Below are 22,567 nucleotides of genomic sequence, written 5' to 3'. Positions count from 1 at the left end.
TGATCTGATGGGTCTTTTCCAACCTGGTGATTCTATCATTCTGTGATTCTATTGCAAAGAGTTCAACCCTTTGGAGAAAAAAAATTGGTTTAATGGTGCAAAAATTGCAAATCAGTTGATAATCTGCAGGCAAAGCAGTGCTCCAGCTCCTCGGTTCTGAAGTCCTCATCAGAGGAATGACATGGATCCATTAGAGCATGTCAAGAGGAGGCCACACAGGTGATCTGAGGGCTGGAGCATCTCCCATGTGAGGACAGGCTGAGAGAGCTGAGCTTGTTCAGCCTAGAAGAGAGAAGGCTCCAGGGAGACCTCAGAGCAGCCTTCCTGCACTTAAAGGGGCTCCAGGAAAGCTGCCGAGGGGCTCTTTATCAGGGAGTGCAGGAACAGGATGAGGGGGAATGGTTTGAAGCTGAAAGAGGGAAGATTTAGATTAGAGATTAGGAAGAAATTGTTTACTGTGAGCGTGGTGCCACACTGGCCCAGGTTGCCCAGAGAAGTCGTAGCTGCCCCGTCCCTAGAGGTGCTCAAGGCCAGGTTGGACGGGACTTTGAGGAACCTGATCCAGTGGGGGGTGTCCCTGCTCAGGGCACTGGATTGGAGCTGGATGAACTTTAAGGTCCCTTCCAACTCAAACCAAACCATTCTATGATTCTATGAAAGGTTTTGGGCAGGGCTCTTGCGATGAGGCCAGATCTGCAGCAGCACAAAGCCTTCCAAAAATGCCTAAAATGTATCTATATATTTTAACTTATTTGTTTAATTATGGTAGCTTGAGCTTGAGCCACAAGGCTCTGAGGTGTGAATAGTGGAGGGAGGAAGAGGGGAAACGTGTGCTGACTGTATTGGCAAATTGTAATTGGAGTAGACATGAACCCCTTTGAGATCTTCAAGCATTCAGTGGTGGCTGGTTTGAGCCACCCTCATTTCTGCACAACTTGCCTTCTGGCATGTTCCCCTAGACTCCTCTTTTGGTACTTTTACGTGGGTATCAGCTCGGCTTTTTTCTTTTAAAGTGCATTTCCACCTTGTATCGTTTGGCACTGATCCATATTTAGGTAACGAGGGAGGTTGTTTTCCTTCTGATGAGGAAAATGATTTTAAATGTTGGGGTTTTTTTCTAACAGGTTAGCAAGTGTTGGAATTGTTGTAATGAAATAATAACAGGGAAGCATCTCCCTGTGAGTTTACTGTGGTGGTGAAGTGTCTGCTTCTTGACAGGCTTCAGGTTTTTCTTCTGGGTTTATTCACATGCTCTTGTTCTTCACTTTTAAGAGTCAAAGAGCTCTTGAAGGTGTAGAGTGGCCTCAAGGAAATACTTTTGAAGTCCATTGTATCTCCAGTAGCCAGTACCATCCACATCAACTTCAGCTACTACTATGAGATCTATGCTTGACCACTGGCTTTTGTAGGAGGTGATTCATACCATTGTCTCGTCCCTTCCACTCATCCTCCCTTAAATCCCTAGTGATGGCTTATAAATTGTAGCCATGCCTTAATTCAAGGTTATCGTCAGGTTGCCTAGAGAAGTCATGGATGTTCCATCCCTGGAGGTGTTCAAGACCAGGTTGGATGGGGTTTTGAGGAACCTGATCCAGTGAGAGGTGTCCCTGCCCATGGCAGAAGGGTTGGAACTGGATGATCTTCCAACTCAAAACATTCCCTGATTCTATGATTTACAGACTATTCCTTCCTTGCCTTCTTTTATTTGCATCATTTATTGTGGTGGTAGAATAAGGATTCAGGAGAGATTTGAATGGAGGTAGACTCATAGAATAATGAGGTGAGGGTGACCTGGTTGACCAGTGCCCAACCAACCTCGCAGTGAAGAAATTCCTCCTTATGTCTAGTCTCAATCTGCCCCTCTCCAGTTTGTAGCTGTATATCCCATGTTAAAGGTTATCAGATTTGTGTCCACCACCTCACACCTCTTCCATGGCTTGGACAGCGAGAATATTTGTAAGGCAAACACAGCCCTGTAAAGATGTTGTCTAGGCTTTGTCTCTTTTCTAGAAGTAGAAGTCTTAGGAATGTAAGAGCTACCATAAGAAGACTTAGAATCATAGAAGCATAGAAACACCACGTTGGAAAAGACCCATCAGATCATCAAGTCCAACCATTCCTATCAATCACTAAACCATGACCCTCAGCACCTCATCCACCCGTCCCTTAAGCCCCTACAGGGAAAATGACTCAACCACCTCCCTGGGCAGCCTCTGCCCGTGCCCAGTGACCCTTTCTGTGAAAACTTTCTTCCTGAAATCCAGCCTGAACCTCTCCTGATGCAGCTTGAGGCCATTCCCTCTCGTCCTGTCACCTGGGAGAAGAGCCCAGCTCCCTCCTCTCCACAACCTCCTCTCAGGGAGGTGGAGAGAGCAATGAGGTCTCCTCGCAGCCTCCTCTTCTCCAGGCTAAACACCCCCAGCTCTCTCAGCTGTTCCTCATAAGGCCTGTTCTCCAGCCCCTTCCCCAGCTTTGTTGCTCTTCTCTGCACTCGCTCCAGAGCCTCAACATCCTTCTTGTGGGGAGGGGCCCAGAACTGAAAACAGGATTCAAGGAGTGGTCTCACCACTGCCGAGTCCAGGGGGAGAAGAACCTCCCTGGCCCTGCTGGTCACACCATTTCTGATCCAAGCCAAGATGCCCTTGGCCTCCTTGGCCACCTGGGCCACTGCTGGCTCATGTTCAACCAACACCCCCAGGTCCCTCTCCTCCAGGCAGCTTTCCAGCCAGACTTCTCGTAGTCTGTAGCTGCCCAGGGTTGTTGTGTCCCAAGTGCGCGACCCGGCATTTGACCTTGTTAAACCTCATGCAGTTGGTCTCAGCCCAGCGTTCTTCCCTTCCATCATGGGACCGGTCAGCAAGAACTGCTCTTGGAACCTGCTGTAAAACATAAATGAATAAAAGAGGCCACGAGAAATCTTCCCTATTCATTAGACTTCATCATGATCTTTGATAGTTCAGCTCAATCCCTCAATGCAGCGTGTGGTATCCTTTCCAAATTACATTAAGCCTGACAGCTCTGGATTGCCCTGATAGATGTGTAAACGGTCAATCCCATTGTGAATCCGCTGAAACGCGCGCCTCCCTGCTACCTACCATCGCCAAATCTAATCAGGCGCTCCCGTGTAAGTGAATTCTAAGCTCTCATTATGCCTCGAATAAAAACTATTTGCTTGTTTCGGGTTTGAATTGCCAGTAATTAATTTAGAGTCCAGCGGGGTGTGAAAATAGGTCTGATGTTTTCCCTCTAGGCTGGATTTAGAAGCACAGCGCTGAGGGACATCTTGGGCCATGAAGTTCTGGTCCCTGCCATGAGATGCACAGCATCGTATAATCTGCTTTTCATAAACATATTCAGTCTGTCCTCAAAGCAGCCAGGCTTTTATTCCGTATAGCTCCTATTGGAGGGGATGTAGAGTTACATCTCTTTAGCATTTTGCTGTTCTGCTCATTTCATGCAATAATGATACTCGAGGCTCTTTATCAGTGCATCCTCCCGCAGGCTGCTGAGTTTGGTCTACTTGAGCTTCACCATCTCTCCCTTAAGGCTGCAGTGGTTTTGGTAACTTGGAATAATAGAATCATAGAATAGTTCAGGTTGGAAGGGATCTGAAAGGTCCTCCAGTTCCAACCCCTTGTCATGGGCAGGGACACCTCCCAGTGGATCAGCTGCCCAAGGCCCATCCAACCTGGCCTTGAACACCTCCAGGAATGGGGCAAAAAGACATCTGCTAACACGTCTGCTCAGAGGTATTCAACCCTTTGGCAGCTCAGTGATGATTAAATGAATGGCTGGAAAGCTGCCTGGAGGAGAAGGACCTGGGGGTGTTGGTTTACAGCAACTGAACTTGAGCCAGCAGTGGCCCAGGTGGCCAAGAAGGCCAATGGCATCTTGACTTGGATCAGAAACGGCATGGCCAGCAGGGCTAGGGAGGTTACTCTCCCTCTGGACTCGGCACTGGTGAGACCACTCTGTGAATCCTGTGTTCAGTTCTGGGCCCCTCCCCACAAGAAGGATGTTGAGGCTCTGGAACGAGTCCAGAGAAGAGCAACGAAGCTGGTGAAGGGTCTGGAGAACAGGCCTTATGAGGAACGGCTGAGAGAGCTGGGGGTGTTTAGCCTGAAGAAGAGGAGGCAGAGGAAAGACCTCATTGCTCTCTACAACTACCTGAAAGGAGGTTGTAGTAAGGTGAGTGCTGGTTTCTTCTCCCAAGTGACAGGGGCAGTGGCTTCAAGCTCCACCAGGGGAGATTCAGACTGGATTTCAGGAAGAAATTTTTCACAGAAAGGGTCATTGGGCACTGGCAAAGGCTACCCAGGGAGGTGGTTGAATCCCTATACTTGGAATTATTTAAAAGACCATTTGATGATGTGCTCAGGGATATGGTTTAGTGGCAGATAGGAATGGTTTGACTTATAGAATCATAGAATCACAGAATAACCAGGTTGGAAGAGACCCACCGGGTCATCGAGTCCAACCATTCCTATCAAACACTAAACCATGCCCCTTAGCACCTCGTCCACCCATACCTTTAATCCCTCCAGGGATGGGGACTCAACCCCCTCCCTGGGCAGCCTCTGCCAGTGCCCAATGACCCTTTCTGTGAAAAATTTTTTCCTAATGTCCAGCCTAAATCTCCCCTGGCGGAGCTTGAGGCCATTCCCTCTTATCCTGTCCCCTCGTCTTGTTTGTCTTGTCCTTGTGTTGTCTTGTCCTGTCGTGATGATCTAAGATGTCTTTTGCAACCGAGTGATTCTATGATTCTGTGATTCTAAATTAAAACAACATGAAGTTTTAAATAGAAGCGTAAGACAACCTTCTTCACTTGCAAATGGGACATTTTCAGTGACAATACATGTGACTGACTCTTGGCGAGTTTTTGATGCAAAATTTGCATCTTGCTCTGGGACTTAATTTTACTCATTTTTTTCTCGAGGAATGGATCAGTGAAACCCTTTCAGAGGCCAATAATTTTTTATCAGGAAGTTGAGCTGTTTTTCAAAGGACTGAGGTTTGTTATAAGCCATTTCCAACTTCTTGGTCACAAAACATGCTCTTAGCAACCGTGGTTTGGAAGGACTTCCAGATTCAGTGGTAAGGAATGCTTGATTTTTGCAATAACTAGGTTCACGTTGAGCACTTGACCTCGGCTACTTTTGTTCCTTGAGGTCTATCAGAAAACATTCTATGCCTTTGAAGTCCTCAGGTTGAAGGTGTGTTGGTGAGTAAGATGACCCCTGGTTGAATGAGACACAGGACTGAGGAAGAGATTTATCTGACATCGGATCACCTTCCCTGGAGGTGTTTAAGGCATGAGCGGACGAGGTGCCGAGAGGCATGGTTTAGTGTGTGATAGGAATGCTTGGACTTGATGATCCAGTGGGTCTCTTCCAACCTGGTTATTCTATGGGGTGATGGATGTGTTGTGCATGTTCTTCCCCTGTCTTTACTGCCAGGTGTGATTGTGCAGCACTTCATAAGCTTTGCTGTCTGCACAGAACCAGCCCTCTGCTCACCTTATTCACCGCTTGGAGACAAAGAAGGGGTGATTTAGATTAGTCTCAGCACCCCTTAATGCTGGATAATAAGACTGAATGGGCAGGACAACAGAAGTCTTTGCTGTATCACTTATGCTACTTGATTAAATGGACATGTAGTGATAGGACAGGGGGGAACAGCTTTAAATTGGAAGGGGGAAAATTTAGATTAGGCATTAGGAAGAACATCTTCACAGTGATGGCGATGAGGAACTGGCCCAGGTTGCCCAGGGAAGTTGTGGATGCGTCCACCCTGGAGGTGCCCAAGGCCAGGTTGGATGGGACCTTGAGCAGCCTGGTCTGTTGGGAGGTGTCCTACCCATGGCAGGGGGGTTGAAACTGGATGATCTTTAAGTTCCCTTCCAACTCAAACCATTCCGAAACCAAACAACCCCAAGCAAGCAGTAACTCAGCGGTAGGCTGGTAGTAACTGAGCTACTTTAATTTTCTGCTTTCACATGGAACTGGATCAAATCTACTGCCATTAATTGCGACAGTGTCTTGATGTTGGAGAGAAATTATTCCTCCACTCTCTTTGCATTTGAAACACTTCTCCCAGAGGCAGAAAGACCGCGTGAGCAATCTTGAGTGCCACCTGGCTTCCTGATAAAGCTTGCATTTCATCTGCTTCACTTGCCGGCAATATTGCTCCTCTTAGCAGCACAGAATTGCCAGAGAGATCTTGCAAATATGACAACATTCAAGAGACAAATTATCTCCATTCGGAGTTAATTTCTGTTTCCCAGCAGGGCTCCGCTGTGACCCTGCTGGGTTTGGAAATGCTGCTGTTTGGTTAATAGATGAATGTTTTGTGGATGACTGTATCTGTGCTCTGCTGGTGCCAAGTTTGGCTTCCTCTGCTCCCTCTCCTTCTCACTTGCAGCCAACACTGTGAGGCCTAAATGGATTTATTCACAGGACAATAACTTGACTGTCATTAACATGGGGAAAATAATGTATGAGCAAGCGATAAAACAAAATGCTCATTCCCAGCCATCCATAACTGCCTGGGAGGTCTCTTAAAGATGTTCTGTAGGGAGCCATCTGCTCGGAAGGGGAGGTGGGACTGTCAGGAAATGAGACACAAGTTAGAGATGGGAAGGCAAGATCTATAGTATCACCCAGGCCATTTGCCAAGCGGGACTGCTCATTACTGCCCTTCCCCAGGAACTGAACAATGGCATCTCCATTGTTATTTGATGTCTCTCATAATGAGCTGGCCCAGTGGGCCTTTCATTTCCCAATTTGATCTTTTTTCCCCACCTTCTAGAATGTGTTTTTGGGGGAAAAGATGATTTCTTTTTCATGCTGCCCTATTGCTGTATTTTGGAAGCGGTATCACAGAATCATAGAATCACCAGGTTGGAAGAGACCCACTGGATAATCGAGTCCAGCCATTCCCATCAATCACTAAACCATGTCCCTCAGCACCTCATCCACCCGTCCCTTAAACCCCTCCAGGAAAGGTGACTCAACCCCCTCCCTGGGCAGCCTCTAACAGTGCCCAGTGACCCTTTTTGTGAAAATTTTTTTCCTAATGTTCAGCCTAAACCTCCCCTGGTGGAGCTTGAGGCCATTCCCTCTCGTCCTGTCCCCTGTCCCTTGGGAGAAGAGCCCAGCTCCCTCCTCTCCACAACCTCCTTTCAGGGAGTTATAGAGAGCAATGAGGTCTCCCCTCAGCCTCCTCTTCTCCAAGCTAAACATCCCCATTTTGCAATTTTGCAGTCACGCAGGTTGCTGTGTTTCTTTGCCACAACACAATTCCTAAGTTACGAGCAGATGGTTGCTAAACTGCTGAGTGGTTCATTTAGTTCTTTTTGCTCCTTGTAGGGTGCTCGAAACAGTGGAAACATTCATCACGTAGCATAGGAAACTGGGAAGTACAACAGCATACATCTCTGCTTCAAGACTGGTTTGATTTCTTGGATTAATGGAGGGGGTTGTGGGCAGATGGGTTGTAAGATATTACAGCTGTGTAGTTGGGATCTTGTGGCTGGGTTTTGTGGTTGTGAAAGGAGGAGAGGATAAAGTTGGATGAAGCAAGGATTTCCCTGACATATAATCCCTGGAGGTGTTCAAGACTAGGTTGTATGAGGCTTTGAGCAACCTGATCCAGTGGGAGGTGTCCCTGCCCATGGCAAGGGGTGGGAATTGGATGGTCTATAAGGTCCCTTGCAATCCAAACCACTCTACGATTCTACAGTTCTGATAATTCAGTGTTTATCTATAGGAGCATTCCTGAGCTCATGACATTTGACTTCACAGTACTAAGTAAACAGCACAGCTGGCTTCTAACATAAATATTTCTTGGCCCCCATACAGTCCTAGTTTTATGTTGAAAGGTGTTCTGAGACTCTCTGAGAGGTTTTCTTTTTCCGTTCCTCTCCATACGAATAGGGTGGTGAAGGTTGCTTGAGTAGTAGCTGTGAGATGCTCTGCAGACGTCCATGTGATCCCATTTGCACACTGTTTTAAGTTGGTGTGGCCAACTTTTCCTGTTGGAGGTGGTCAGTCTGGAAAGGAAAGTGCCCTGCAGGCTAATGGCATTTTCCAAATTCATCAGTGCTTCCCAGAAAATGTGATATGAGAATACGGCTTTCTCGGTTTCTATCCTCACACTGTGGCTCACACTTGGAAGCATCCTGCTTCAGACATGGTCCCGCGGTTGGACCTTTCATCAGGTGGGATCTGAGTCAAGAAGAAGCAAGAAGCTTTGTTCAAACAGGAGAAAATAGTGTTTTAATAACATTTAAATTTTGCACCCAGCCGTTGAGTTTCATTGTAATCGTTGCTTCTCTTCGCAAGCATCAAAGGCTTCTGTTGTCTGTTCTCTCATCCCATCAGCAGAAGAGTTTGTGAGACCTGATTCCCCAGGGGTTTTAAGTGGTCACTCAGTTTTGATTAATGCAATGTTAATACGAGCTGTCGGATACTGGGAGTGAGCTGCTCACAATCTCCATGCATGAGGAATTTCAAAGCAATCCTTTGGGGACATCCAGGGACAGACCTGTGATCTCCTCACTCTTTGATGTGTAGAACATAAGGCTTAATTTATTGAATACATCACAAACGATACCGTCATGTGCAACGTATGAGTTTTATCCTCTCTGTGCTTTATCAGAGCACAAAACACAACATTTTCCTTGCTGGGCTGGCCTTGGACTCCAGTGCTCTGCCAGAGCACCCTGGGTTGCCCTTACATTGATCAACTTGAACCCAGCTCAGGCCACAAGAGTAAATGCAGAAAAGTAAACAAAGGGAATAAATGAAACTGTAGAGCTTTTAGTTATTCTGCTTCCTTTTGCAAGAGAAGACACAATTGGTATTTTTGTAGTTTCCCACTTAGGAAGCTTTGCACAATGCCAAGGGTTTTATAAAATTCAGATTTCACAGGTCTAGGGATATTTTGATTCTGTTTGTGTGTAGACACGTATGTGTATTAATTTTTAGCTCTCGTTTCCTAGTGGCTGTGCCTTTTACTTCCTAATCTAGAATCATAGAATCATTGTGCTTGGAAAAGACCTCTAAGATCATCAAGTCCAACCGTCAGTCCAACACCACCCTGCCTGCTAAACCATGTCCCAAGTGCCACATCCACACGTTTTTTGAACATCTCCAAGGATGGTGATTCCACCACTGCCCTGGGCAGCCTCTTCCAATGCTTCACCACTCTTTCAGTAAAGAAATTTTTCCTAAAATCCAATCTAAACCTCCAAATCTTTAATATGTGAGGATGCTTTAAATGCTGTGGCTCCGAGACTGAAGGAAATAGACCTCAGGGCACATCGTGTATTCATAAAAATAATAGCGATGGGTCTTATTCTCCAAACTGGGTTAGCCATATGAAAACATTTATTAAAAAACGAGGTTCACTCTGCTTCCAGATTCGATGATCTGCTTCTAAGCATCATTAATTTCATAGTCCACATTCAATTTGTATCACATTGCAGCTGCTAATGATGTTCTAGAGCAGATATTACAAAGGAGAAAGTAACTTGCCACTCAGCACACGAGAAATAAATTGTCACCTTGCCATAAGTTTACCTGTAATTGGGAGAGTTCAGTAAAATCCTACGAGGAGCCACTTCTGGGAATATTTGGTAGGGGGCTGAAAATGTCAGGGACAAGATTTTCAGCTCCTGCAGTACAAACCGTGCTTGAAATAACTGGATGTTATTCCTTTTCATTGCAGCCTTGCACAAACATATATTGATTAATCAAGGAAGAGTGTGGCCTGTTCCTGGCACTTTTGAGTGATAAACAGTTATGCAGCAGTAAAGAGGGTATATTAAAGGGTAAGAGCTAATGACTTTTCTTGCGTGTGTAACGCATTAAAACCAGCATGAAGCTACAGCTATTTCATCATGCTGCTAATGTCCCTGACAACATTCACTTGGTGGGAGTGAATGAATGGAAATCCATTTAGAGAAGTAAATTAAAATACCTTAAAAAATGCCTTTAATAATAGCGACAGAACTCTGCGGGATCAAGAAGTGAGAGATACAAAAGGCGTATTAAGTCATCCGGTCCATCTCCCTGCCAAGGCAGCGATATTCCTTATTATTCAGTTACTCCTGCAGCATTCAGTGAAGATTTCAATGTCTCAAGTGCCAGCACATCTGATGGGAGAGTAATCGAAAGGCTGGGAGATTGGCTTGTCACAAGCTTTCCCCTTTATGCAACCTAATTTTTCCTTCCCTGCTCGTCTCCTGCGCTGCGCACGTGGCTGTGCGATGGGAATAAATGAAGGACAATCCTTATTGAAGTGTTAACTTCTATATTCCCTGGTTTTTAAGCCTGTAACGATGCTGAGTTTGCAGCTTCCATGGTATCAGGGATGCACATTTGTTTGTTTGAAGGCTACCAAAAGACATCTCCTTGATAGACATCCTCCTTTCTCTGTAGCAGCATGTTCAGAGGTGAGAACCACCTTTACAGGGGCAGTTTGGTGGCTTCTGCTCATCCATCTCCAGCAGCTCAGATCCACTAAATCCAATCCCCTTTTTGGCTTAATGGCAAGCTCCTGGACTTTAGCTCTGAGTTGGTGTGCTGAGATCTCTCCCATTTTCTGGAGAATTTCACAGAATCACAGAACGGGTTGGGTTGGAAAGGACTTTACAGATCATCCAGAAAGAGTTGGGCTTGTTCAGCCCAGAGAAGAGAAGGTTCTGAGGAGACCTTAGAGCAGCTTCCAGTACTGAAAGGGGCTCCAGGAAAGCTGGGGAGGGGCTCTTGATCAGGGAGTGCAGGGATCGGACGAGGGAGAATGGTTTTAAGTTGAAAGAGGGGAAATTGAGATGAGATATTAGGAAGAAATTTGTTACTGTGAGGATGGTGAGGCACTGGCACGGGTTACCCAGAAAAGTCTTAGCTGCCCCATCCCTGGAGGTACTCAAGGCCAGGCTGGATGGGGCTTTGAGCAACCTGATCTAGTGGAAGGTGTTCCTGTCCATGGCAGGAGGGTTGGAACTGGACGATCTTTAAGGTCCTTTCCAACCCAAACCATTCTATGATTCTATGATCCCAGATTAAGACAAAGAATATGATGAAAAATCCCATCCAGACATATCCACAGTCCTCGTGCCTCCTCTCCAGTCTTCCCCAGCTTTAGGATTTGGCCACGTGTGTTGCAGAAAAGGCACGTGTGCTCTTAGACTGCACGGGCTTTTGTTCAAATAGCAGAGCTGATGAGAAGACCCCTTTTTTTATATGGTTGCAGACGGTAGTTTGAAAATACTGGTGGTGCCCTCCTCTTTCTCTGCTTCTAATAGTCGTGATTGATGTTGTGCTTACTCCACTTCAGCAGAGTTGGCTGCGGTTAATGTTAACTTTGTGTACAACAGAGACTCGTGTGTTCAGATCATGAACTCTGTGAAATCCTGACTAATGAATATAGTGTTTAGAGGAAGAAACAGTTCTTCTGCATGGTCAAAGGCAATACAGTAATAAGCAGATTTTACGGTACATGTTCTCCATTTGAAACGTACACTTTGGTCTCCATCAATATTCCTGTTTACTGGAGCAAGTGTTTTTGAGATCACACAGTGCCAGGTAAATAAGAGCTATCCAAGACCTTTTGGCACAGAATCACAGAATCACTAGGCTGGAAAAGACCTACAGGATCATCGAGTCCCGCCATTCCTATCAACACTAAACCATGTCCCTCAGCACCTCATCCACTCATCTTTTAAACACCTCCAGGTATGGGGACTCAACCACCTCCCTGGGCAGCCTCTGCCAGTGCCCAGTGACCCTTTCTGTGAAAACTTTCTTCCTGAAATCCAGCCTGAACCTCTCCTGATGCAGCTTGAGGCCATTCCCTCTCGTCCTGTCACCTGGGAGAAGAGCCCAGCTCCCTCCTCTCCACAACCTCCTCTCAGGGAGGTGGAGAGAGCAATGAGGTCTCCCCTCAACCTCCTCCAGGCTAAACACCCCCAGCTCTCTCAGCCGTTCCTCATAAGGCCTGTTCTCCAGCCCCCTCACCAGCTTCATTGCTCTTCTCTGGACTCGCTCCAGAGCCTCAACATCCTTCTTGTGGGGAGGGGCCCAGAAATGAACACAGGATTCAATGTGCAGCCTCACCAGTGCTGAGTACAGGGGCAAAATCACCTCCCTGGCCCTGCTGGCCATGCCGTTTCTGATCCAAGCCAAGATGACATTGGCCTTCTTGGCCACCTGGGCCACTGCTGGCTCATGTTCAACCAACACCCCCAGGTCCTTCTCCTCCAGGTAGCTTTCTAGCCAGACTTCCCCTCGTCTGGAGCTGCCCAAGGTTGTTGTGCCCCAAGTGCAGGACTCGGCATTCGGCCTTCTTGACCCTCATGCCATTGGTCTCAGCACTCATTTAGCTCCTGCAGCATTGTTTTTAAACGTGAGAGAGAAAGATATTGTATCCTGGTCTCCCATTCACCTCAGTCGGTGTGAAGGCACCCGGGACCTCTCAGAACAGAACAATAGAATCATAGAACATTTTGGATTGGAAGGTACCTTTAAGATCACCCGGTTTCCACCACCTGCCGTGGGCAGGGACACCCTTCACAGCATCAGGTTGCCCCAAGCCCCATCCAACCTGGTCTCGAGCACCTCCAGGGATGGGGCAGCCACAATTTCTCTGGGCAACCCGTGCCAGGACCTCACCACCCTCAAAGGAAAAACTTTCTTCCTAATCTCTCATCTCAGTTTCCCATTTTTCAACTTAAAACCATTCCCTCTCGTCCTGTCCCTGCGCTCCCTGATAAAGAACCCATCAATAAATCCCATATAAAGAATAATATCACCTGCAGTGAACAGGGCGGAGTTACTGTTCAAAAAAGCAAGAAATCCCTCCGAGCTGCGAGCATTTGGGAAGCAAAGTCCTAGTAGGCTGTAGTATAACCATAGTAACAGGAAGGATTCTGCAGAACTGATACTGGAATAATGAATTTGGCTGAGAAGAATGCTGGATGAGAAAAGCAGATTTGGAGGTCATAAAAAAAAGAGGGTTTTTTTTTTTGCATTTAAGCACATATTTCAATAGATACATACTAAAAACTCCAGCCCTTTGTAAAGCCTGGCTTTACCTCAGAAGAAAGCAAATTGGAAAGCCCCCTTATCACTCCATGTGAAATAAGCACTAATCAGTAAAGCAGACAATTTTGACTATCATCTTTCCTCGGTTAGCTAAAAAAAAAAAAACCACTCTTTTTTACTTGATTCAGAGTTGATTTTTCTCTTCTATTTTTGTGGGGCTAACCACAGCATTGATGCACTGAAATCGGGGTGCAGGTTGGCTCCTGATGGCAATGATGGAGCTGGAGCAGCACCCAGTTCTCCTACCCAGCCCGTGCTTGCTCCCTGTAGCCACAGGGCTTATCTGGGCTTTAGACATCAGGAAGGCTTAAGCAGACAGTTGATTATAATATTGAAAGGCTGAGAGAGTTGGGGTTGTTCAACCTGGAGAAGAGAAGGCTCTGGGGAGACCTTAGAGCAGTTTCCAGTACTTAAATGGGGCCTCCAGGAAAGCTGGGGAGGAGGTTTTTCTCGAGGAGTGCAGGGATAGGATGAGGTGGAACAGTTATAAGCAGAAAAAGGGGAGAATAAGATGAAAGATTAGGAAGAAATGTTTTCCTGTGAGAATGGTGGCCCAGGTTTCCCAGGGAAGCTGGTGATGCCTCATCCCTGGAGGTGTTGAAGGCCAGGTGGGATGGGGCTTTGAGCAACCTGATGCAGTGGGAGGTGTCCCTGCCCGTGGGAGGGAGGTTTGAACTGGGTGGGCTTTAAGGTCCCTTTCAGCCAAACTTTTCTATGATTCTGTGTTTCTATGAATGCTGAGTTATGTGAAGAAATAGAAATAGGGCAGATAGGGACAGATCCCTCCCAACCCAAGCCATTCTATGATTCAGGGATAACTGGGTCGCCCGCTCCTGCTTTTCAGTTTTGCCTGATCTCCATCTCTACCAACAGGTAATAGCGTCTAATGAGATGTTGCCTCACAAGATATTTGTTAAACCGCTGGAATTTGGGCAAAGGGAGTAAGTGCATTTGTGATTTTATCTCCATCTTCCCTTCAATGCACTGACAGCACTTGATATATTGATATATATATATATCTATATATGTATATATATTCAGCAGTGGCCCAGGTGGCCAAGAAGGCCAAGGGCATCTTGGCTTGGATCAGAAACGGCGTGACCAGCAGGTCCAGGGAGGTTCTTCTCCCTCTGGACTCAGCACTGGTGAGACCGCTCCTCGAATCCTGTGTTCAGTTCTGGGCCCCTCCCCACAAGAAGGATGTTGAGGCTCTGGAGCGAGTGCAGAGAAGAGCAACAAAGCTGGGGAAGGGGCTGGAGAACAAGCCTGAGGGCCCTGGGGGTGTTTAGCCTGGAGAAGAGGAGGCTGAGGGGAGACCTCACTGCTCTCTCCAACTCCCTGAGAGGAGGTTGTGGAAAGGAGGGAGCTGGGCTCTTCTCCCAAGGGACAGGGGACAGGACAAGAGGGAATGGCCTCAAGCTCCACCAGGGGAGATTTAGGCTGGACATTAGGAAAAAATTTTTCACAGAAAGGGTGATTGGTCCCTGTCCGAGGCTGCCCAGGGAGGGGGTTGAGTCCCCTTCCCTGGAGGGGTTTAAGGGACGGGTGGACGAGGTGCTGAGGGACACGGGTTAGTGTTTGATAGGAATAGTTGAACTCGGTGATCTGGTGGGTCTCTTCCAACCTGGTTATTCTATGATTCTATATTGGCTCACAAGAGCCTGTTGAGGTATTTAAGCAGCTGAAGTGGTAAAGCAAATCACCGGGAAAGCCAAGCACATGCTGGGAGATCACTGCAGAGCTCCGTTTCACCCGCCTGCCGAGTAACAAACCGTTATTAATTGACAGCAGAAGAAGCAAATTGCAGCTGGCAGCCTAACGCTGCGGAGCATCACGGGTCAGAGCGCAGCAGGAGGTGAGGTGGCAGGTGGAGGCGTGGGATGAGGAGGGAGCTCGGGCCAGATGGGTTTCCAATTTAGAGCTAATTGCCTCGGGTGGGATTTTGGCAAAGCTCCCACAGCTGCTGAAACCCCGTTAAGTCTCTGTAAATGTCTGTATAAAATTAATGATAATATTAATAAATCATAGACTAGAACACCCCAGGTTGGAAGGGATCTGAAAAGATCATCTGGTCCAACCTGTTGTGGGAAAAGGAGCCAAGATGAGATTATAGAATCATAGAATCATAGAATCACCAGGTTGGCAGACACCCACCGGATCATCGAGTCCAACCATTCCTATCAAACACTAAACCATGTCCCTCAACACCTCATCCACATGTCCCTTAAACCCCTCCAGGGAAGGTGACTCAACCCCCTCCCTGGGCAGCCTGTTCCAGTGCCCAATCACCCTTTCTGTGAAAAACTTTTTCCTCATGTTCAGTCTCTCCAGTTGCATCTTAAAACCCTCCAGCATGGGGACTCAACCAGGTCCCTGAGAAGGTTGTTGCAGTGAAAGATCATTTTCACTGTAAAAAATCTTTCTTACATCGAGGTGAAACCTCTTCCAGTGCAACTTGTACTCTTTGAGCTTTGTCTTCTCCATATGATATGATTGATATGAAACAAGTACAACTCTACAACTCCCTGAAAAGAGGTTGTGGAGAGGAGGGAGCTGGCCTCTTCTCCCCAGGGACAGGGGACAGGACGAGAGGGAATGGCCTCAAGCTCCGCCAGGGGATGTTCAGGCTGGACATTAGGAAAAAGTTTTTCACAGAAAGGGTCATTGATCCCTGGCAGAGGCTGCCCAGGGTGGGGGTTGAGTCCCCTTCCCTGGAGGGGTTTAAGGGACAGGCGGACGATGTGCTGAAGGACATGGTTTAGTGTTTGATAGGAATGGTTGGACTCGATGATCTGGTGGGTCTCTTCCAACCTGGTGATTCTATGATTTTATCAACTGGAGCAATTCATGGAGATGTTTTTCACTCTAATGGATGATGACACAGCACACGGCACCCAAGACAGGGGAGGCTGCACTGAGCGAGACAAATCTCTATGGATAGTGTATTCCTGGTAGTGCAAGTGAAGGCTTCCTTCTCGGATGTGGTGATTTATCTATTTGCAGCTCTTCGGGAAGAGCGGTGCCCCAGCGTGGGTCACTGGAGCCATCTGATGAATACATCTCCTCAGTGCCGGGAAAGGAGGATGAATGATGGTTTGGAAAGGCAGATGCTGTGAATTTAACGTTTAGGGGGTGGGCAGCTGAGAAGCTGTTATTTAAAAAGAAAAAAAAAAAAACACAACAAGAAAATGCATGAATAAATCACAGACTCATAGAATTGTTAAGATTGGAAAAGGCCTCTGAGATAATCAAGTCCAATCATCAATATCATACCAACATGCCTGTTAAACCATGTCCCAAAGTTGCTCATATGCACGTTTTTTGAACTTCTCCAGGTGTGGTGATTCCACCACCTCCCTGGGCAGCCTATTCTGGTGCTTCACTGCTCTTTCAGTAAAGAAATTTTTCCTAACAGCCAATCTAAACCTCCCCTGTTGCAGCATGAGGCCATTTCCTCTCGTCTTATCCATTGTTAACTGGGAGAAGGGACCAGCACCCACCTCACCACAACCTCCTTTCAGGTAGTTGTAGAGACGGAGAAGGTCTCCCCTCGGCCTTCTCTTCTCCAGACTAAACAGTCCCGCTTCCCTCAGCCACATCTCACAGGACTTGTGCTTCAGACCCTTTACCAGCCTCATCGCTCCCCTCTGGACATGCTCCAGCAGCTCAGTGTTGCACTTCAGGGTGTCAGCACGCGACATACCACTGGTGTCTCTTTGAAATGGTCCCAAACCCAGAACTGTGGCTCAGCACTGAGCTACAAGAGGTTTGTATGGTTGGACTCGATGATCCAGTGGGTCTTTTCCAACCTAGTGATTCTGTGAAAACCTTTCATCTTTTTTTTTAATTGCAGCTGTGTTTCATATAATACTTCTTAAATTGTGGGATGTCAGCTAAACTCCAGCTTAAAAATTAGATTAGGCTTTATTTATTTTTAAGGCAGCCACTCACCTGGCGCCTTACTCTGCCAAGACATCTCGAGGGGATTTTTAAGTGATAGGCAATAATATGCTAATCATCAACAGCCTTTCCAGCTCCAAGGTCTCCTCCTCCATCTGCTGGGTTTCCAAGAGCCCATCACACAATGAAGACATCCCTGCACAGGTACATTCCTATCTTTGCTTTCTTCCCCCAAGCAACTGAAAGGGCATGGGAGAAGCCGCGATTCCTGCAGAGAAAAATATTCCGAGTGGAGATTGATCCTCTAATCTAATGCTCCTTGCCAAGAAGTTAGAGAAAACAAACGACAGATTGCAAAGTTGAAGGTTTACGTAGGCTTGACCTGTTGTTTTGAACTCCCTCTGCGTGTCGGGGAATCGTTAGGGAAGCAGCTTTTTTGTGCTGTCTAAGTGCATTTTGAGGGACCCTTGAAAACATGCCTCCTGCTGCATTGTTTTACATCGAGTGCCCTCTTGCTGTAGAGGAGTTCAGTCGTTTTTAAAACATTGGTGAGGTTGTACAAGACAATAATCTGTCACAGTTTAGCCCCAGCCCAACCAATTTCAGCAGCTAAAACGGAGTAGTTGGGCTCCCAATTCCCTTCCTCCTGTCCCCAGGGGAAAGGGAAATGAGAGAAAAAGACTTGCGTGTTGGAAACTAAACTAGAGCAACTTTAATGAGATAATAGTCATAGAATCATAGAATGTTTTGGGTTGGAAGGGACCTTCAAGATCATCCAATTCCAACCCTCTGACATGGGCAGGGACGCCTCTCAATACACCGGGCTGCTCTACTAGAATGGTTTGGGTTGGAAGATCATCCAACATCCCTGCCGCGGGCAGGGACACCTCCCACTGGATCAGGTTGCTCGAAGCCCCATCCACCCTGGTCTTGAACACCTCCAGGGATGGGGCAGCCACGACTTCCCTGGGCAACCTGGGCTGGTGCCTCACCACCCTCATCAAGAAGAATTTCTTCCTAATGTCCTATCTAAATCTTACCCCTCCAATTTAAAGCCATTAATAATAATAATGAAGAACATACTATTCATAAGAAAATGATAAAACATATACAAATATACAAAATTGTGTCCCTACCCTCGATTACTACATCACCACCAATGATGTAGTGCAGGCAGGAGGAAGGTGAGTGGTAGGAGGGAGCTGGGCTCAGGAACTCGATTCAGGAACACACAGATCCAGCATGAGGGACAGACGGACAGACAAGGTCCTCACTGGATGTTGGCCATATGAAGAAGAGAGCAAAACCCTTGTGATTCCACAGCTTTATCCCGAGCGTGATGTGTCTGGGATGGAATTTTGGTCTGTTGGAGGTCACCTGTCCCATCCAGCCCTTCCTGCAGGTGTGACCCTTTTTCATCTTTGATTCACGGCTCCACCAGCTTGAGGATGGCCTTGGTTGCTATAGGAATAAGTATGAGCAATATATTTCTTCATCCCAATGCCTTGTGTTATTGCTTCTAGAGAGTCTGAAAAACACGCAGCTAATTTCAGAGAATGCAATTACTTAGACAAGACTGAGCTAATGTTAGGTTGTTTAGCCTGGAGAAGAGGAGGCTGAGGGGAGACCTCATTGCTCTCTCCAACTCCCTGAGAGGAGGTTGTGGAGAGGAGGGAGCTGGGCTCTTCTCCCAAGTGACAGGGGACAGGACGAGAGGGAATGGCCTCAAGCTCCACCAGGGGAGGTTTAGACTGAACATTAGGAAGAAATTTTTCACAGAAAGGGTCATTGGTCCCTGGAACAGGCTGCCCAGGGAGGTGGTTGAGTCACCTTCCCTGGAGGTGTGTAAGGGACGGGTAGACGAGGTGCTGAGGGACATGGTTTAGTGTTTGATAGGAATGGTTGGACTCGATGATCCGGTGGGTCTCTTCCAACCTGGTGATTCTATGATTCTATGAAACAATTTTGATTTAGATCAAACCAGAGCATAATCCCAAAGGGGAACTGAAATGATACCTCTGGGTCTGCTTATTCTCCATCACTCTGGGTTGGTGAAAGACTCGTGTTCAGAGTATAAACGAAACCTGCCCTGGAGCTGCTTTACATTATCTGAATCTTCAGCCCCACTGAGAATAAGGACCATATCACGGTGTAGTGACAAATGTTTTCAAAATACATTTAAGATAAAACCCGTGGTTGTTAATAATGAGTGGCGCTGCTGTTTTATCCTATTACCTCAACAGCAGCTAATGGACGGGAGGTCACAAGAAGGAACTTCTTGATATTTTTCGTAGCCTCAAGACTCTTTTAAAACCCTCCCCTCGATGCGTTGTCGGAGTAATGAGTCCTTCCCTTGGCCTGGTGTTACAATTCAGCCCCACGCAGCGTTTTCAGGTGCGAGGAGCTGAATTTTGTTCTGTGGGTGAGTTTCCTTGTTAGTGTGGGTTTTTTTAAAAGGCTTCCTTGAAGTGTCTCGCCATTAAATTACGCTTTGATCATACCCATTTGCTGTTAATGAATCCAGATGGGTTAGAGGCAACTGGATCGTAACTGTCTGATAATACGTGCGCTGCCTTTCATTTTCTCACACGGACCTTCAGAAGATCCTGCACTGGCCCAGCTAACGAATCCAGCTTATATTAACGTGGTCTAATGCATCCTAATATGTCGCGTCCCCAGAGACGGAGGCAGATGTGCCAGGATTGCTTTGGAAAAAGGTTAAAATGTTACAGAAAAATAGCCATTATGCGTCTGGGACTGTCTCCTTTCATATGCTAATCACCTTTTCTCTTTCGTTTTGTTTTTCAAATCACGCAAGCAGCTTTATATTTTGTTTAAATCAAAAGATCTTAGCCTGAAATCAAGATATTGGCACGAGCTTAGCTATGATTGTAATGTTGTTGTGCAGGGGAAGAAGTAAGAGGGAGAAAATACATAGAAGCCAGCAATATATTCTTTTTTAACACACAATCTGGATTTTTAAGTTGTTTGCTCACATGCAAACACCTGAGATCCCACCTGGAGCGTCGTTGAGACCCCACCTGAAGTATTGTGTCCAGTTCTGGAATCCCCTACAGAAGAAGGATATAGAACTGTTGGAACGTGTTTAGAGAAGGCCACGAGGATGATGTGAGGGCTGGAGCACCTCTGGTATGAGGAAAGACTGAGAGAGTTGGGGTTGTTGAGCCTGGAGAAGAGAAGGCTCCACGGAGACCTTAAAGCAGCTTCTAGTACCTGAAGGGACTTCAGGAGAGCTGGGGAGGGACTTTTTACAAGAACATGTAATTGTTAGCTTTGATGCCTCATCCTTAAGAATCAGGATCAGCCCCCAGAAGGAGATTCGAATTGAAGCTGCACAATTTTTGTGCTTTCCATTCGTGCAGTCAAGAGATGTTCTGGTGGCTCAGGTCAGCAGGTTGGAGCTGCATTATCTGCTGCTGAGAGCCATGGGAACACCTTGAAGCCACAAGATTCAAAGTGAAGCATCTCTGCTGAACCCCCTTGCCCTGATTTTGGTTGTTGGTGCTTGAAGGTTGAAGGACAGCAGCTCCTTAACCTGCTTTAATGCCCTGAAGGTGTGACTGTGCCCTACCTTGAGCCTGGTACACGTGATGGATCTAATTTCCAACACATTTATCAAGCCATCATACGTGGGTTTGAGTTTATTCTCAAGGGAAAGATGCCAGCTCGGTGTTTCATTTTAGTGGGATTTGGGTGGATTCTTAAAATGCTGCTTTTCCCCATGCTGGGGTCAACCTGACGTGCTGGCAGCCGCGCAGGGATAGCAAAGAGCTTGGGCGACACCTGAATCCTGCAGCTAGTGAGCTGTGCTCACACCTTGGAGCCCATCGGTATGAAAAGCAGCATCTGTGACTGCTGCAGCCTCTCCACGCAGTTGTCGCTTCATTCGCTGACGACAGCTCCAGGTTGCAAGTCCTTTAGGGTTGGTTGTTCTCCTCCATGCGCATCAAGCCTAGAGTGGGATTGAATATTTATTAAAACCCAGGTACTTGGGGAGAAGTAACGGGGAAAAGCAGCATCAACAAGAGCATCGGAGCGGCAGCTACTCCAGACTATATTCTTGTTTAGACAAAATAATCTCAAATTGTTGCTAATTTTAATATGAAAGATGGTTAATTCCTGTGATTTACTTAAGAGCAAGCTTAATAAGATACAAGAACATCCAAAGAGAAGTGCTTTCTTTTGTCCAAGTACAGTTGTGAGCCAAGGGCGTATCAGGAACAGCTCAGGCGGTGACTAAGCCTTCACTGAAAGCCCCACATGCTAAGGAGTCACGTGTGCTCTGAATGAGGATGAGGTTTGCGGATGCTTTTTTTACCAAATCAGGGACAGGTAGTAGAGCAGAATCGATTGCTGTCACTCAGAGGTTGCTCTGGAGGAGCAGGATTATGGATCAGGGCGATGCTGCCGCGCTTTAATCTGGAAATCAATAGAGAGGTGGAAGTTGGGGTTGTGTTAGAGACGATGAGTTGGGGTTTGATGAGATTTCACTCTGCAGACAACCGAGTCACTAACACCTCTTTGCATCCCCATCAACACAAAGAAAGGGTTAAATTCAGCCTTGATTCATAGAATCACCAGGTTGGAAGAGACTCACCCAATCATTGAATCCAACCATTCCCATCAATCACTAACCCATGTCCCTCAGCGCCTTGTCCACCCGTCCCTTAAACCCCTCCAGGGAAGGGGACTCAACCACCTCCCTGGGCAGCCTGTTCCAGTGCCCAATGACCCTTTCTGTGAAAAATTTTTTCCTAATGTCCAGGATCTGGACAGGCTGGATCGATGGGCTCAGGTACACTGTATGAGGTTCAATAAGGCCAAGTGCCCGCTCCTGCACTTGGATCACAACAACATTCCAGGCTTGGAGAGGAGGGTCTGGAAAGCTGCCGCATGAAAAAGGACCTCTGGGTGTTGTTTGACAGTGGCCACTTATGAGGCAGCAGTGGCCCAGGTGGCCAAGGCAGCCAGTGGCATCCTGGCTTGGATCAGCCATGGTGTGGCCACCAGGAGTAGGGGAGGGATCATCCCCCTGTACTCAACACTGATGAGGCCACATCTCAAATCCTATGTTCAGTTTTGGTCCCTTCTGTACAAGATTGATGTTGAGGTGCTGGGGCATGTCCAGAGAAGGTCAAGTGGTGAAGGTTCTGGAGTGCAAGTCTTGTGAGGAGCAGCTGAGGGAACTGGGGCTGTTCGGTCTGGAGAAGAGGCTTAGGAGAGTCCTCATCAACTCTATGCTGCTCCTCAAAAGGAGGTTGTAGCAACGTGGGAGGTGGACTCTTCTCCCAAGTAGCAAGCGATAGGATGAGAGGAAGTGGCTTCAAGTTGCACCAGGGAAGGTTCAGATTGGATATTAGGAAAAATTTCATTACCAAAGAGCGGTGAAGCACTGGCAGAGGCTGCCCAGGGAAGTGATGGAGTCACCGTCCCTGGAGGGGTTCAAAAACTGTGTAGCTGTGGCACTTCGGGACGTGGTTTAGTAGTCACAGTGGTGTTGGGCTGATGGTTGAACTTGATGATCTTCCAGTTCTTTTTCA

General features: G+C 47.0%; 1 protein-coding gene across 1 annotated transcript in view; it reads left to right on the top strand.

The window, feature by feature from the left end:
- Positions 1-22,567, top strand: part of EXOC4 (exocyst complex component 4) — a 428,233-nt gene that overhangs the window by 312,945 nt on the left and 92,721 nt on the right. The gene's annotated exons all lie outside the window — the stretch shown is intronic.

The sequence above is a fragment of the Phaenicophaeus curvirostris genome, chromosome 1 (genome assembly GCF_032191515.1).
Source record: "Phaenicophaeus curvirostris isolate KB17595 chromosome 1, BPBGC_Pcur_1.0, whole genome shotgun sequence".
Lineage (NCBI taxonomy): Eukaryota > Metazoa > Chordata > Aves > Cuculiformes > Cuculidae > Phaenicophaeus > Phaenicophaeus curvirostris.
Note: the sequence above shows the minus strand (reverse complement) of the source record. Positions and strands in the feature narration are given on the sequence as shown.